Here is a 13,552-nt window from a genome sequence, read left to right as displayed (position 1 = left end):
TACCTTTTGCTCTTCGCATTTGCGACACAACACGAGTTAATATCTACACACAAAAAGAGCACTTTAGCATGGAAAATCGTGCTTTAAAAGACACGGACAGAAGTAAGGACGATGAAAGATTCGATTTTCTTACATGAATGGATGGAGAACGGAAAGAGGAGAAGATAGACGCGAAAATGAGTCGATTTGGTTAAGATTTGAGTGAGTTATGATATTTTTGGTGAAATGGTGGAATTATGTAACAATAGTGGTTGTAAAGGGAGGAAGTATGTTGAAATTTTGTATAAAAATGAAGGGGATAGGGTTGTGTCCAATAATTTGTGAAAGGATAAGAATAAGAGGAAGGTCCGTTAGTCAACTTAGGCCCAAAACACCTATGATGAGTCATATATATATATATATATATATATATATATATATATATATATATATATATATAGAAATTGAATCATATGAGGCACCCTCCTTAGGGTGAGGCGGCTGAACCATTTACTCACCATTGAATCTAATTATTACAAATGCACGAGATGTTGACACGTGTCCCCCATATATACTCCCAACTAACGCACTTCCCTCATTTACAATCTCACTTCCTCACCATTTACTCACCATTTATTTCTCTCTCTTCCTTCACAACTACTTTTCCGCCATTATCACCATTACAAGCTCATCTATTCCGCCATTATCACCATTACTCCGTCTTCGCCATTCACTCCGTCTTCGCCATTCGCTATTCACTTCGTCTTCGCCATTCGCCATTCGCTGAACTCCGTCTTCCGCCATTGAAGTCGATTTCTCCTTTTCTTCGTATGTTCCTTTTCGCCATTGAAGTCGATTACTCAGTTTTCTCTTATTTTTCTATTTTCCTTCACTCGACTTCGTTTGATTTTTATGCATTTCGTTTCTGCTCGATTATGCTCGCAATTTGATTGAAACTTTCTCTTATTTTTCTATTTTCCGTTTCTTTACTAAATTATTGTTGTTATTATGCAGGTTTTGATCGCTTTGTGAGCATAATCGAACACAGTAGGAACGCATAAAATCAATTGCATTCGATTTCTCCGCTTTTTCGTATGTTCCTTTCTATTTCAAACTTGTGAAACCAGTAGCTTATTTTGTGAATCTAGGAGGTAAATTTGTGAAACCAGTAGCTTATTGTTATATTATCTTCAAACTTGGACTTAATGTTTGTCATCTGTGTTTTAAGATTTCGTTTACCTGCTTTTGTGAAACCAAGAACTTATTTTGTGAATCTATGAGGTAAATTTGTGAAACCAGTAGCTTATTGTTATATTATCTTCAAACTAGTAAATTTGGCTGCGTGTTGCATTTTCTGCTGTTGTTGTTGTTTCTCAGCGTGTTGCATTTTCTGCTGTTGTTGTTCTCATTGAATAAGGTTTGAGATTATTCAAAGGTTTGCATAAATTATATAGGTTTGCATAAATTACACTAGCTACTTTTTATCTTCTGCTGTTGTTGCTTGAGTGTTAATTGAATAAGGTCTGCGATTACAAAGAAGCAGAGAAACAAATTAAGAAGAAAAGAGCAAAATAGATGATTTTAACCACTTATAATGACCAAGTTTCACAAAACAAGCTCTTAGATTCACTGAATAAGGTCTGAGATTCACAAAACAGGGTCTGTAAATTCACCAAATAAAGAAATGAGCAAAACAGATGATTTTAACCACTTATTATGACCAAGTTTCACAAAACAAGCCTTTAGATTCACTGAACAAGGTCCGAGATTCACCAAACAAGGTTTGAGAATCTAAACCTTTTTATTTTCCCGGCTTTTGTGCTTCCTAGATATAATTTTGTGACCCTCCTTCACCTTTGTTTATTTTCCCAGCTTGTTAGTCCAACTACCTAGAAATTTGTGTTTTGTATTTTCACATTTCTTTTATTTAACTAATATTTGTATTTCACTTGTTTCATAGACAAGTATGACACCTTGGTGCAATGGTTGTGTTGTTAATCTTCTTGATGAAGATCAAGTGTCATTTCTCGCACTTTATGTCACTGAAAAACAAACAGCTATGGATTTCTCTTTTTTGCCGTTAAAGGAAGTTATAGTGCCTGGCCGTCACTATCAAGCATGTCATTCTGTTTTTAATAATCAAGATCTTACGGAAAAAATCTTCTCTAAAATTAATCATTACGAAGATAAAGCACATATGGCGCTCGTATGTCGAAATTGGGCTCAACTATTTCTGATACACAAAACTGCACCTGGGGTCACCTTGGCATATTGGCTTTCTGTAGACATACATGATATGAATGATGTTCAGACTATTCGTAGGGGTCCTAGAATAGTCTTTCAAACATGCAAATGTTTCATGACGGAGGATATGATTGCCAAATTCTTACTGCATTATCACCAAGCAAAAATTCCATCTCAGAGTACTCATCTCAATACTCTTGATGATGCTGCACGCAGTGCAGTTAATGAGTCATTGTATGTTTTAGCTACGCCGAGTGAAGAACGAGATATAGCTATTGGCATTGCTGCTGACTTACTAGTCACTCGTAGAGATATATCTTTTCTTGACTTACCTTTGATGCTGTATATATAGCCTAGAGTTGTCCCTTGTTTGTAATGTACTATTTGTGTAACTAGGGCTTTGCACTTTAAGGTTTTAACTTTGCCCTTTTGTTATTTTGTATAATTTCGTAGTAGTGTCAACCTTCTGTATAATTATGTACGTCTTAGTTTAACATTTTGGATAACATAAATTATCATGTAATGTTGTACTTTGTTTTAAATATTTGCATGGATCACTTTTCTATGTATAATGCAATGTTCTTTACTTTCTGATTTTCTATTTAATTTTGTATTTGTTTTCTTACATATTCTTCCATGCACTTATAATGACCAACTTATTTTGTGACCTTATTTTGTGAATTGTGGAACTTCTTTTGTGAATCTTGCAACTTATTATGTGAATCCTGGAACTTATTTTGTGAATCCTGGAACTTATTTTGTGAACTTATTTTGTGAATCTTAGACCTTGTTTAGTGAATCTGAGACTTTGTTTAGTGAATTTTCCTGCTTCTTCGTACGGTTTTCCATTTTCTTACCTATTATCACTTAAATTCAGTTAATTGACCATAGCTTATTGTTATAATGTAATGTTCTTTAACAACTTATAATGACCAAGTTTCACAAAACAAACACTTAGATTCACTGAATAAGGTCTGAGATTCACAAACCAAGGTCTGTGAATTCACCAAATAAAGGTATGAGCAAAATAGATGATTTTAACCACTTATAATGACCAAGTTTCACAAAACAAGCCCTTAGATTCACTGAATAAGGCCTGAGATTCACAGAACAAGGTCTGTGAATTCACCAAATAAAGGTATGAGCAAAATAGATGATTTTAACCACTTATAATGACCAAGTTTCACAAAACAAGCCTTTAGATTCACTGAATAAGGTCCGAGGTTCACAAAACAAGGTCTTTGAATTCACCAAATAAAGGTATGAGCAAAATAGATGATTTTAACCACTTATAATGACCAAGTTTCACAAACACAAGCCCTTACATTCACTGAATAAGGTCTGAGTTCACAAAACAAGGTCTGTGTTCACCAAATAAAGGTATGAGCAAAATAGATGATTTTAACCACTTATAATGACCAAGTTTCACAAAACAAGCCCTTAGATTTACTGAATAAGGTCTGAGATTCACAAAACAAGGTTTGTGAATTCACCAAATAAAGGTATGAGCAAAATAGATGATTTTAACCACTTATAATGACCAACTTTCACAAAACAAGCCTTTAGATTCACTGAATAAGGTCTGAGATTCACAAAACAAGGTCTGTGAATTCACCAAATAAAGGTATGAGCAAAATAGATGATTTTAACCACTTATAATGACCAAGTTTCACAAAACAAGCCCTTACATTCACTGAATAAGGTCTGAGATTCACAAAACAAGTTTTGTGAATTCACCAAATAAAGGTATGGGCAAAATAGATGATTTTAACCACTTATAATGACCAAGTTTCACAAAACAAGCCCTTACATTCACTGAATAAGGTCTGAGATTCACAAAACAAGGTCTGTGAATTCACCAAATAAAGGTATAAGCAAAATAGATGATTTAAACCACTTATAATGACCAAGTTTCACAAAACAAGCCCTTAGAATCACTTAACAAGGTTTGAGATTCACAAAACAAGGTATGAGAATTTAAACCTTACTGACCAACTTTCTTTATTTTGTGAACTTATTTCCCTTGCTTTGTGAATAATAAGCTTTACTGAGTTGTAGGAAGCAAGCCAAGCCAGGATGAAGCGACGTGTTGAGGACGTCATCGAAGCTCTTTGAACCACTATACTTTGAAGCACCCTCAAGCTCTTTGAACCACTCTCTAAGCCACCTACAAAAAAGACAAGAATTTACAAAGACAGATCGCTGTGTTGAGGACTCGGATGTCTCCTACTGGGCTTTACCACTTTCTCAACAATAAGGAGAATCCACCATCAGATAAGCAGATTGAAGCTATACAAGAAATGGGATTTGGTTCTCTATTGTATCTTAAAATAGATGTTGTTCCGGGTCACTTGGCGTACTGGCTAGTTTCAAATTATGACCCCTGTACAGGATCGTTGTGCGATGGGAAACTCCTTGTTTTAGAGGAAGATATTCATCTGTGCCTGGGATTGCCAATGGGTCCAAACATTGTCGAAGAAGCAAAAATTGGAGATAAGTGCCCTTCTTATGTGTCTCTTTTGGAGGAGTTCAGAAGTCAATACAAAGGTAGTTCCATTGAGGTCAAACACATTATGGAAAAGCTCTCTACACAAAGAGATGGTGGAGATGATTTCAAACGCACTTTCATCATTTATATCTTCAATGCTCTTTTAAGCGGTGTTGTAGGCAATCAGGCAAGTTTGAGACTTCTTAAAAGTTTTGGTAATCACTGAGTTGATCTCCAAATTCAACTGGTGCAATTTTATCAAACGTAAATTGGCTGCCCAAGTTGAGTCTTGGCAAAAGGAGGTGTGGCATACCAAAAAGCTGAAAGAAAATTGGTTTGGTGGACCTATTATGGTCTTGGTTTTCATTTATCTTGACCGATGTGTTTTCAGAGCACGCCTTTTTACTCGGCAGTTTCCAACGCTCTCAACTTGGACTAAAGAAGCTATATCCAAGAGAGTTAAGGAGGAAGTGAATGATAAAAATTCGGAAAAGAAAACTTTCGGCAGGGGTTCTATTGAGCCTCCAATGGTCATCAACCACCATATTCCACAGTTGTGTCCTCCTTCTCCAAAGATTGAGCTCGGCCAGTCTTCCAAGTCAACAATTCAAGATAAAGCATCTGAAGCTGAAGCTGAAAAATTACCTCTACCTGGGAATGAAGGCACTGGTGAGTTTGTCCATAAACTTGCGCTTTCCGCAAAGGCAATGGCTCAAGCTTTTGCGGACTACAAATCACTTGCTAGTCAAGCTCCCTCCAAACTGCCTTCAACAACAACAGTGAAGAAACTAGTTGCAGCTGTAGACGGCATAGCAGAAGGTTTTAAGTTATCTCAACAAGAGGATGATGCTGAAAACGTGAAGGATATGAAGAATGAGGAAAAGGTGTCGGACATTGTGGATGAGAATATCGTTGAGAAAGTGGTTGACGATATTCATGAGAATGTGGAGAAAGGTGGGGAGAATGTGGAGAAAGCTGGGGAGAATGTGGATAATTTGTATGGGTAGACTGAGGCTGATTTGTTGGCGGGATTGGATGCGATGGGTGAAGCTTTGCAACCAATAGCGCCACATCATTCACCACCAGCAAATGCAGAATACCCATTCTTTAGGCTCCTAGCAGCTGATGACCATTTGTTGTCTCAACCTGAGCCTGAGCCTGACACTTATGCTGCTGTGTCATCCCTACTTGTGGATGTCATCCCTCCTTTCACTGAGCCCACTCCTTTGGTAGGGAACACATGCAGCAGGAGCCACTGACCAGGGCACCTCACATCAGCAGACAGGAAAAAGCAACACCACACCCATCTCAGAAACCAGTCAAGCTGAGCTAAGTTTAGTGGCCAATAAGTATGAGTACAAGCCCAACCACCAGCTGCCACCATGGCCAGCTGGTTGGTCACTAAATTAGGCTCAGAAAAGTCCTAGGGGTCCAAGGGAAAATCACAATGCAAGTCCTAGAAATCCAAGCTGGACAGATCTGCAGCAAATGACAAACAACAAAAGCAACCTTTCCATTTCTGGCTAAACCATGAGGAAAAAGCACTCAAAGAACTTTTGGCTTGTCTTCCCATATACCAGATACAACCTAGAGCCAATTTTAATGCTAAGGACTCAATCATTTCGTCCTCAAGTGCCTACATTCAACAGAAAGGCCAGCAATGCAGCAAAGGACCACAACTTTGTCATCACGCCGCATTTCTCTTTTGTTTTCATTCCAGTTAACAATTAAGAGCTTTTAAACCGTTGTAATATTGTACTTGGACTCTTTACCAGCATGTGAGGAGGGATCCTGACCCTTGGATGTAGTTTTCTTTCAAGTTTGTAACCTAAAAAGGCCTATATAAGGACCTCAACTCAGACTGTTGTAGGACAGCTGATTTATGAATGAAACCTGAGATTTCTCTCAAATTTAAACCTCTTAATCTTGTGCTTAGACTGTAGATTAGAGTCAGGCTTGATAATAACCTGTGCCTAGACTGTGGTTATTGATTAAGTACCTGTTAGTAGAGTATAAACTTTCCTGTGCTGAGACTGTGGTTAGTTTAGCTTTGCTGTTTGTTTCAGTTGAGTCTTTCCTGTGTTAATCTGTGGAATTTCTTAACTCAAACACCCCAAATTGTTAGCTTAATTCCCTGTGAGTATTCTGTGGGTTTTCAGTTGATAATTATATCCAAAGTTCCCTCCTTTCAGTCACTATTCCAGAACTGTCTCAATTGCAGTCCTTTGTGTCTATCAGTCAGTTCAGTTGAGTCTTAAAATTACTTTGAGTCCTCTAAAAATCCTGGAGTTTTGCTCAGAGTTAGTTCTCATATCCAAGTAAATTACTGCCAAGTTTCATGATTTTAGGAGGTCATGTCATAATTTTATTAATTAGCACAAGTTCATAGCATTCCTGAGAAACTGTCTTTGGTTTGCTGGTTTGTTTGTTGTATTTGTCTAAACCCTTGGACATTACACTGCAAATTGGTATATCAGAGCAAGGTTTTAACACGATTCCATCTTGTGTTAGTCTTGGGAAGGAAAGTGAGTTCATTTTACCCTAACTACAACAAAACTACAAAAAATAACCCATGAGTGAAGAGAGATTTACTGGTATTGAGACCAGGGTGGATCAGATAGCAGGAAGAATCAATGAACTGGTAAATATTGTCAACACTCTTGCAGAAGGAGTTCCTAACCATGATCCAAGGAGGCCACCCTACGAGAGCGGAGGCGGGGGTAGAGGCTTTGTTGGAGCAGGAAGAGGACAACAATACCACCAGGAACATGGAGAAGACATGTCAGATACTGATGAATCTATGGCAGAGGGCATCTACATGGAAAGAGACAAAGATATAAAGGTAGAAATTCCTGATTTCCATGGTAGTTTAAACCCTGAAGATTTGTTAGACTGGATTAGAACTGTTGAGAGAGTCTTTGAATTTAAGGGATATACTGACAGGAAAGCTTTCAAAATTTCTATCCTTAAATTCAAAGGTTATGCCTCACTTTGGTATGAAACCCTGAAAAGCCAGAGAATGAGAGAAGGCAAGGAACCCATTAAATCTTGGCTAAAACTTAAAAAGAAATTGAAGGACAAGTTTATAGCTAAAGATTACACACATGATATGTTTATTAAGTTAACCCAGCTGAAACAAGACCAACAATCTGTTGAGTCTTATCTTAGGAGCTTTGAACAACTTACCCTGCAATGTGAGATCATTGAAAAGCCTAAACAGAAAATTGCTAGGTTTGTTGAGGGCTTAGATCCTAAAATTGCTATAAGGGTTAGAATGCAGCAAGTTTGGTCCTTTGATGAGGCAGTCAACCTGGCATTGAGGATTGAAAAGATGGGAAAAGCCAAGGTCACTGCTTCCAAACCCCTTACCAGATCCACTTTCAAACCTTTTTATGGGGTTAGGATTGGATAAATTCCAAAACTTGCAACCCAACCTACACCAGACAAGGGGAAGAGTCATGTGAATCCTAGAACCAACACACCTGTGACTGATGGGAAAATTAAATGCTTCCAGTGCCAAGGGTATGGCCATTTTAGGAAGGACTGTCCTTCTAAGAGAACCTTGACAAAGAAATGGAAGTAGAACAGTGGGAGAGGGAAGGTTTGGTTCAGTATGAGGAAGATGAGACCCGATAATGGAGGAAGTGGAGACGAAGGAGAACCAGAACAAGATGCGCTTGTGGCCCCCTTGATACAGTCACAACTTAGTCTTGTGGAGGGTCATGCATTCCCAAAGACTCACCTCTGGAAGCGATCAAAGATCCCTGATATTCGAACCAGATGCACAGTCCAGGGGGAGGGTTTGTAACCTAATCATAGATGGGGAAGTTGTAAAATGTGGCATCAAATGCCATGGTTAGCAAACTCAACCTGACAACTCAAGAGCACCCAAACCCTTACAAGTTGAGATGGTTGAACAAGGGAGCAGAAGTGAGGGTGGACAAACAATGCTTGGTTCCATTTTCTATTGGAAAGGTGTATAAAGATGAAGTCTTGTGTGATATTGTCCCAATGGATGCCTGCCACCTACTCCTGGGGAGGCCATGGGAGTATGACAGGAATACCACTCACCATGGGAAGGATAACATCTATAGTTTCAAGCATGAAGGCAAGAAGGTCACCCTAACCCCATTACCACCCAACCAGAGAAACTATGGAGGTCCAAGTATGCCAGAGGAGGGCAATGGTGTGCTATTTCTTTCTGAAGCAGCCATGATCAAAGAAATGAAGTAAGAACAACCTGTCTGGGTGTTGCTATCCAAGGAAGTAAGCAAGGAAGGGAGTCCTGAGATGCCTGCTGAAGTTAGGCCATTAATTCAGAGGTATAAGGAAGTGTTTCCAAGAGAGCTGCCTAGTGGGTTGCCACCATTGAGAGGCATTGAGCACCACATTGACCTTGTTCCAGGCTCAGTGCTTCCCAACAGGCCAGCTTATAGAAGTGATCCAGCTGCTACCAAAGAATTACAAAGCCAAATTGAGGAACTTTTGAGCAAAGGATTTGTCAGGGAATCTCTCAGTCCTTGTGCAGTCCCTGCTCTACTTGTTCCAAAGAAAGATGGGACATGGAGGATGTGTACTGACAGCAGGGCCATTAACAACATCACTGTCAAGTACAGATTCCCAATCCCAAGGTTGGATGACATGTTAGATGAGCTCAGTGGTGCCATGATTTTTTCTAAAATTGATCTCAGGCAAGGGTACCATCAAGTCAGAATAAGGGAAGGAGATGAGTGGAAGACTGCCTTCAAAACTAAACATGGACTGTATGAATGGCTTGTGATACCATTTGGTCTTTCTAATGCACCAAGCACCTTTATGAGACTGATGACTGAGGTGCTAAGACCATGTTTAGGCAAATTTGCAGTGGTCTACTTTGATGATATCTTGGTTTATAGCAGCAGTAAAAGAGAACACCTGAAACATCTTGAAGCTGTGTTCAGGATCCTCAAGGAACAAAAGCTATTTGGCAAACTGGAAAAATGCACTTTTATGGTTGAAGAAGTGGCATTCCTAGGGTACATTGTCTCTGGGAGGGGGATTACAGTTGATCAGGAAAAGTTGCAGCCATTCAATCATGGCCAACTCCTAAAACAATCACTGAGGTGAGGGGGTTCCATGGATTGGCCTCCTTTTATAGGAGATTTATCAAGAACTTCAGTTTAGTTGTTGCTCCAATTACTGAGTGTATGAAGAAAGGAGAGTTCCACTGGACTGAGAGTGCTCAGCAGTCCTTTGAGAGGATTAAGAAATTGATGTGTGAGACTCCTATTCTGAAATTGCCAGACTTTGATCAACTTTTTGAAGTAGAGTGTGATGCCAGTGGAGTAGGCATTGGTGCAGTCCTGATCCAAGCTCAGAAACCTGTAGCTTACTTCAGTGAGAAATTGAATGGAGCTAAATTAAAGTATTCTACCTATGACAAGGAATTTTATGCAATTATCAGGGCAGTCATGCATTGGAGTCACTATTTGAAGCCAAAGCCATTTGTGTTACACTCTGATCATGAAGCTTTGAAGTATATAAATGGTCAACACAAATTGAGTCACAGACATGCTAAGTGGGTGGAGTACTTGCAGTCATTCACTTTTTCCAGCAAGTATAAGGAAGGAAAACAAAATGTAGTGGCAGATGCACTATCAAGGAGGCACTCCTTCTGTCACTATGGGAACCAGGGTCCTTGGTTTTGAGTTCATGAAAGAGATGTACAGGGAAGACCCTGACTTCTCTGAGGAGTGGATCATACAGGTTGAGGGGCATAGGGTTCCAGGGAACAAATACTTACTACAAGATGGGTTTTTATTCCAAGGGAACAAGCTCTGTGTTCCAAGGGGTTCCTACAGGGACCTCCTAATCAGGGAAGTCCATTCAGGGGGCTTGGGAGGGCATTTTGGTGTTCAGAAAACACTGGACATACTACAAGAACAGTTCCATTGGCCAAAAATGATGGGGGATGTCCAAAATGTTCTCAAGAGATGTTCAAAGATGTCAAATGGCTAAGAGTTCCTTCCAAACTAGTCCATATATCCCATTACCAGTGCCAAACAAGCCATGGGAGGATGTGAGCATGGATTTTATTGTTGCATTGCCAAGGACACAGAGAGGAAAGGATTCAATCATGGTTGTTGTTGACAGGTTCAGTAAAATGGCCCATTTTATAGCTTGCAAGAAGACAGAAGATGCTGCCAGTGTTGCTGAGCTATACCTGAAGGAAATTGTGAGGCTTCATGGAGTTCCAAAGACAATTATCTCAGATAGAGATACAAAGTTCATGAGTTACTTTTGGAAAACTCTATGGAAGTCGCTCAAAACCAAATCTGTTGTTCAAGACATCTCACCATCCCCAAACAGATGGCCAAACTGAGGTCACCAACAAAACCTTCGGTAGGATTCTGAGATGTCTTGTAAACAAGAGTCTAAAAGATTGGGACATCAAATTAGCAAAGCAGCAGAATTTGCCTTCAACAGATCACCATCAATCTACTCTCGGTCATAGTCCTTTTGAGGTTGTCTATGGGATTAATCCCCTAATGCCTATAGACTTGTCCTCTGTACCAAGAAATGAGGTGAATCATGATGCTAAAGCCAGGGCAGAGCAACTTCTGAAACTCCATAAAACTGTGAAAAGGGAGATTGAGAAGACCAATGAGAAATACATGAAACAGTCCAAGGTGCATCAGAAAAGGAAGGAGTTTGTTCCAGGGGATTTGGTCTGGGTTCATTTAAGAAAAGAGAGGTTTCAAGCAAAAAGAAAGAACAAGTTAATGCCAAGAGCTGATGGCCCCTTTGAAATTGTTGAGAGGATTGGTCCAAATGCCTACAAAGTGGATCTACCAGGAGAGTATGAGGTGCATGGCACTTTTAATGTAGGTGACCTAAGTCCATATTATGATGATGCTGAGGGGGAGGAGTCACCAGGCTTGAGGACAAGCCCTGTTCAACCAGGGGAGGTTGCAGCAGGAGCCACTGACCAGGGCACCTCACATCAGCAGACAGGCCAAAGCAACACCACACCCATCTCAAAAACCAGTCAAGCTGAGCTAAGTTTAGTGGCCAATAAGTATGAGTACAAGCTCAACCACTAGCTGCCACCATGGCCAGCTGGTTGGTCACTAAATTAGGCTCAGAAAAGTCCTAGGGGTCCAAGGGAAAATCACAATGCAAGTCCTAGAAATCCAAGCTGGACAGATCTGCAGCAAATGACAAACAACAAAAGCAACCTTTCCATTTCTGGCTAAACCATGAGGAAAAAGCACTCAAAGAACTTTTGGCTTGTCTTCCCATATACCAGATACAACCTAGAGCCAATTTTAATGCTAAGGACTCAATCATTTCGTCCTCAAGTGCCTACATTCAACGAAAAGGCCAGCAATGCAAAGAAAGGACCACAACCTATCACATCACACCGCATTTCTCTTTTGTTTTCATTCCAGTTAACAATTAAGAGCTTTTAAACCGTTGTAATATTGTACTTGGACTCTTTACCAGCATGTGAGGAGGGATCCTGACCCTTGTATGTAGTTTTCTTTCAAGTTTGTAACCTAAAAAGGCCTATATAAGGACCTCACTCGATCACAGTAGGACAAATGATTTATGAATGAAACCTGAGATTTCTCTCAAATTTAAACCTCTTAATCTTGTGCTTAGACTGTAGATTAGAGTCAGGCTTGATAATAACCTGTGCCTAGACTGTGGTTATTGATTAAGTACCTGTTAGTAGAGTATAAACTTTCCCGTCTTTGAGACTCGTGGTTAGTTTAGCTTTGCTGTTTGTTTCAGTTGAGTCTTTCCTGTGTTAATCTGTGGAATTTCTTAACTCTAACACCCCAAATTGTTAGCTTAATTCCCTGTGAGTATTCTGTGGGTTTTCAGTTGATAATTATATCCAAAGTTCCCTCCTTTCAGTCACTATTCCAGAACTGTCTCAATTGCAGTCCTTTGTGTCTATCAGTCAGTTCAGTTGAGTCTTAAAATTACTTTGAGTCCTCTAAAAATCCTGGAGTTTTGCTCAGAGTTAGTTCTCATATCCAAGTAAATTACTGCCAAGTTTCATGATTTTAGGAGGTCATGTCATAATTTTATTAATTAGCACAAGTTCATAGCATTCCTGAGAAACTGTCTTTGGTTTGCTGGTTTGTTTGTTGTATTTGTCTAAACCCTTGGACATTACACTGCAACACATCCTCTCACGCTGCTCTGGATGATGTTCTTCCTGACAAGGACGTCACTGAGCCTACAATTATTGAGATAAAAGCTACTCCTCCTACTCCTCCTACTACTGTGGTACGGAAGACAACTCTTGATGTTATTTGCCTACCAGATACTCCACTTGTTTCAACAATCGATAACCCATCTGTCAGTAAACGATCTGTCAGTAATGTCTATATTCGTCGCTCGCCACGTCATTTGGCAAAGTCGATTGCCAGTGTTCCTTGCAAAACCCCAACTACTGCTGCAATCCCATTTCCCTTATCTCCATTACCAATTGAAGAGGATGTTCCGGGTCGTGGTAAGAGGAGGATTGTAGTTCCAGCTGAAGTTTTCCGATCGCCCTATTTGCAAAGAAATCTTAATATTTTTAGGGATTTGAATCAAGCTGAGAAACAAGTATTAGATTTTATACTTGGTGAATCATATAATGATGAAACAGAGATTCTTTTCCAAAGTCAATGTCAGACTTTGACAAGGAGCCAGTTGAAGAGTGTGGCCGAAGGGGATCGGATATCATCTCATGTCATAGATGTGTATTGTGAGATCTTAAATAGTATTGAGATATTCAAATCCCGGACTTCCCCTTCTCGTTTATTTGTGTCGCATAGAAATGAAAGTGTTAGTCTTATTACC

The sequence above is a fragment of the Silene latifolia genome, chromosome 5, assembly GCF_048544455.1.
Source record: "Silene latifolia isolate original U9 population chromosome 5, ASM4854445v1, whole genome shotgun sequence".
In the NCBI taxonomy this organism is placed as follows: domain Eukaryota; kingdom Viridiplantae; phylum Streptophyta; class Magnoliopsida; order Caryophyllales; family Caryophyllaceae; genus Silene; species Silene latifolia.
Note: the sequence above shows the minus strand (reverse complement) of the source record.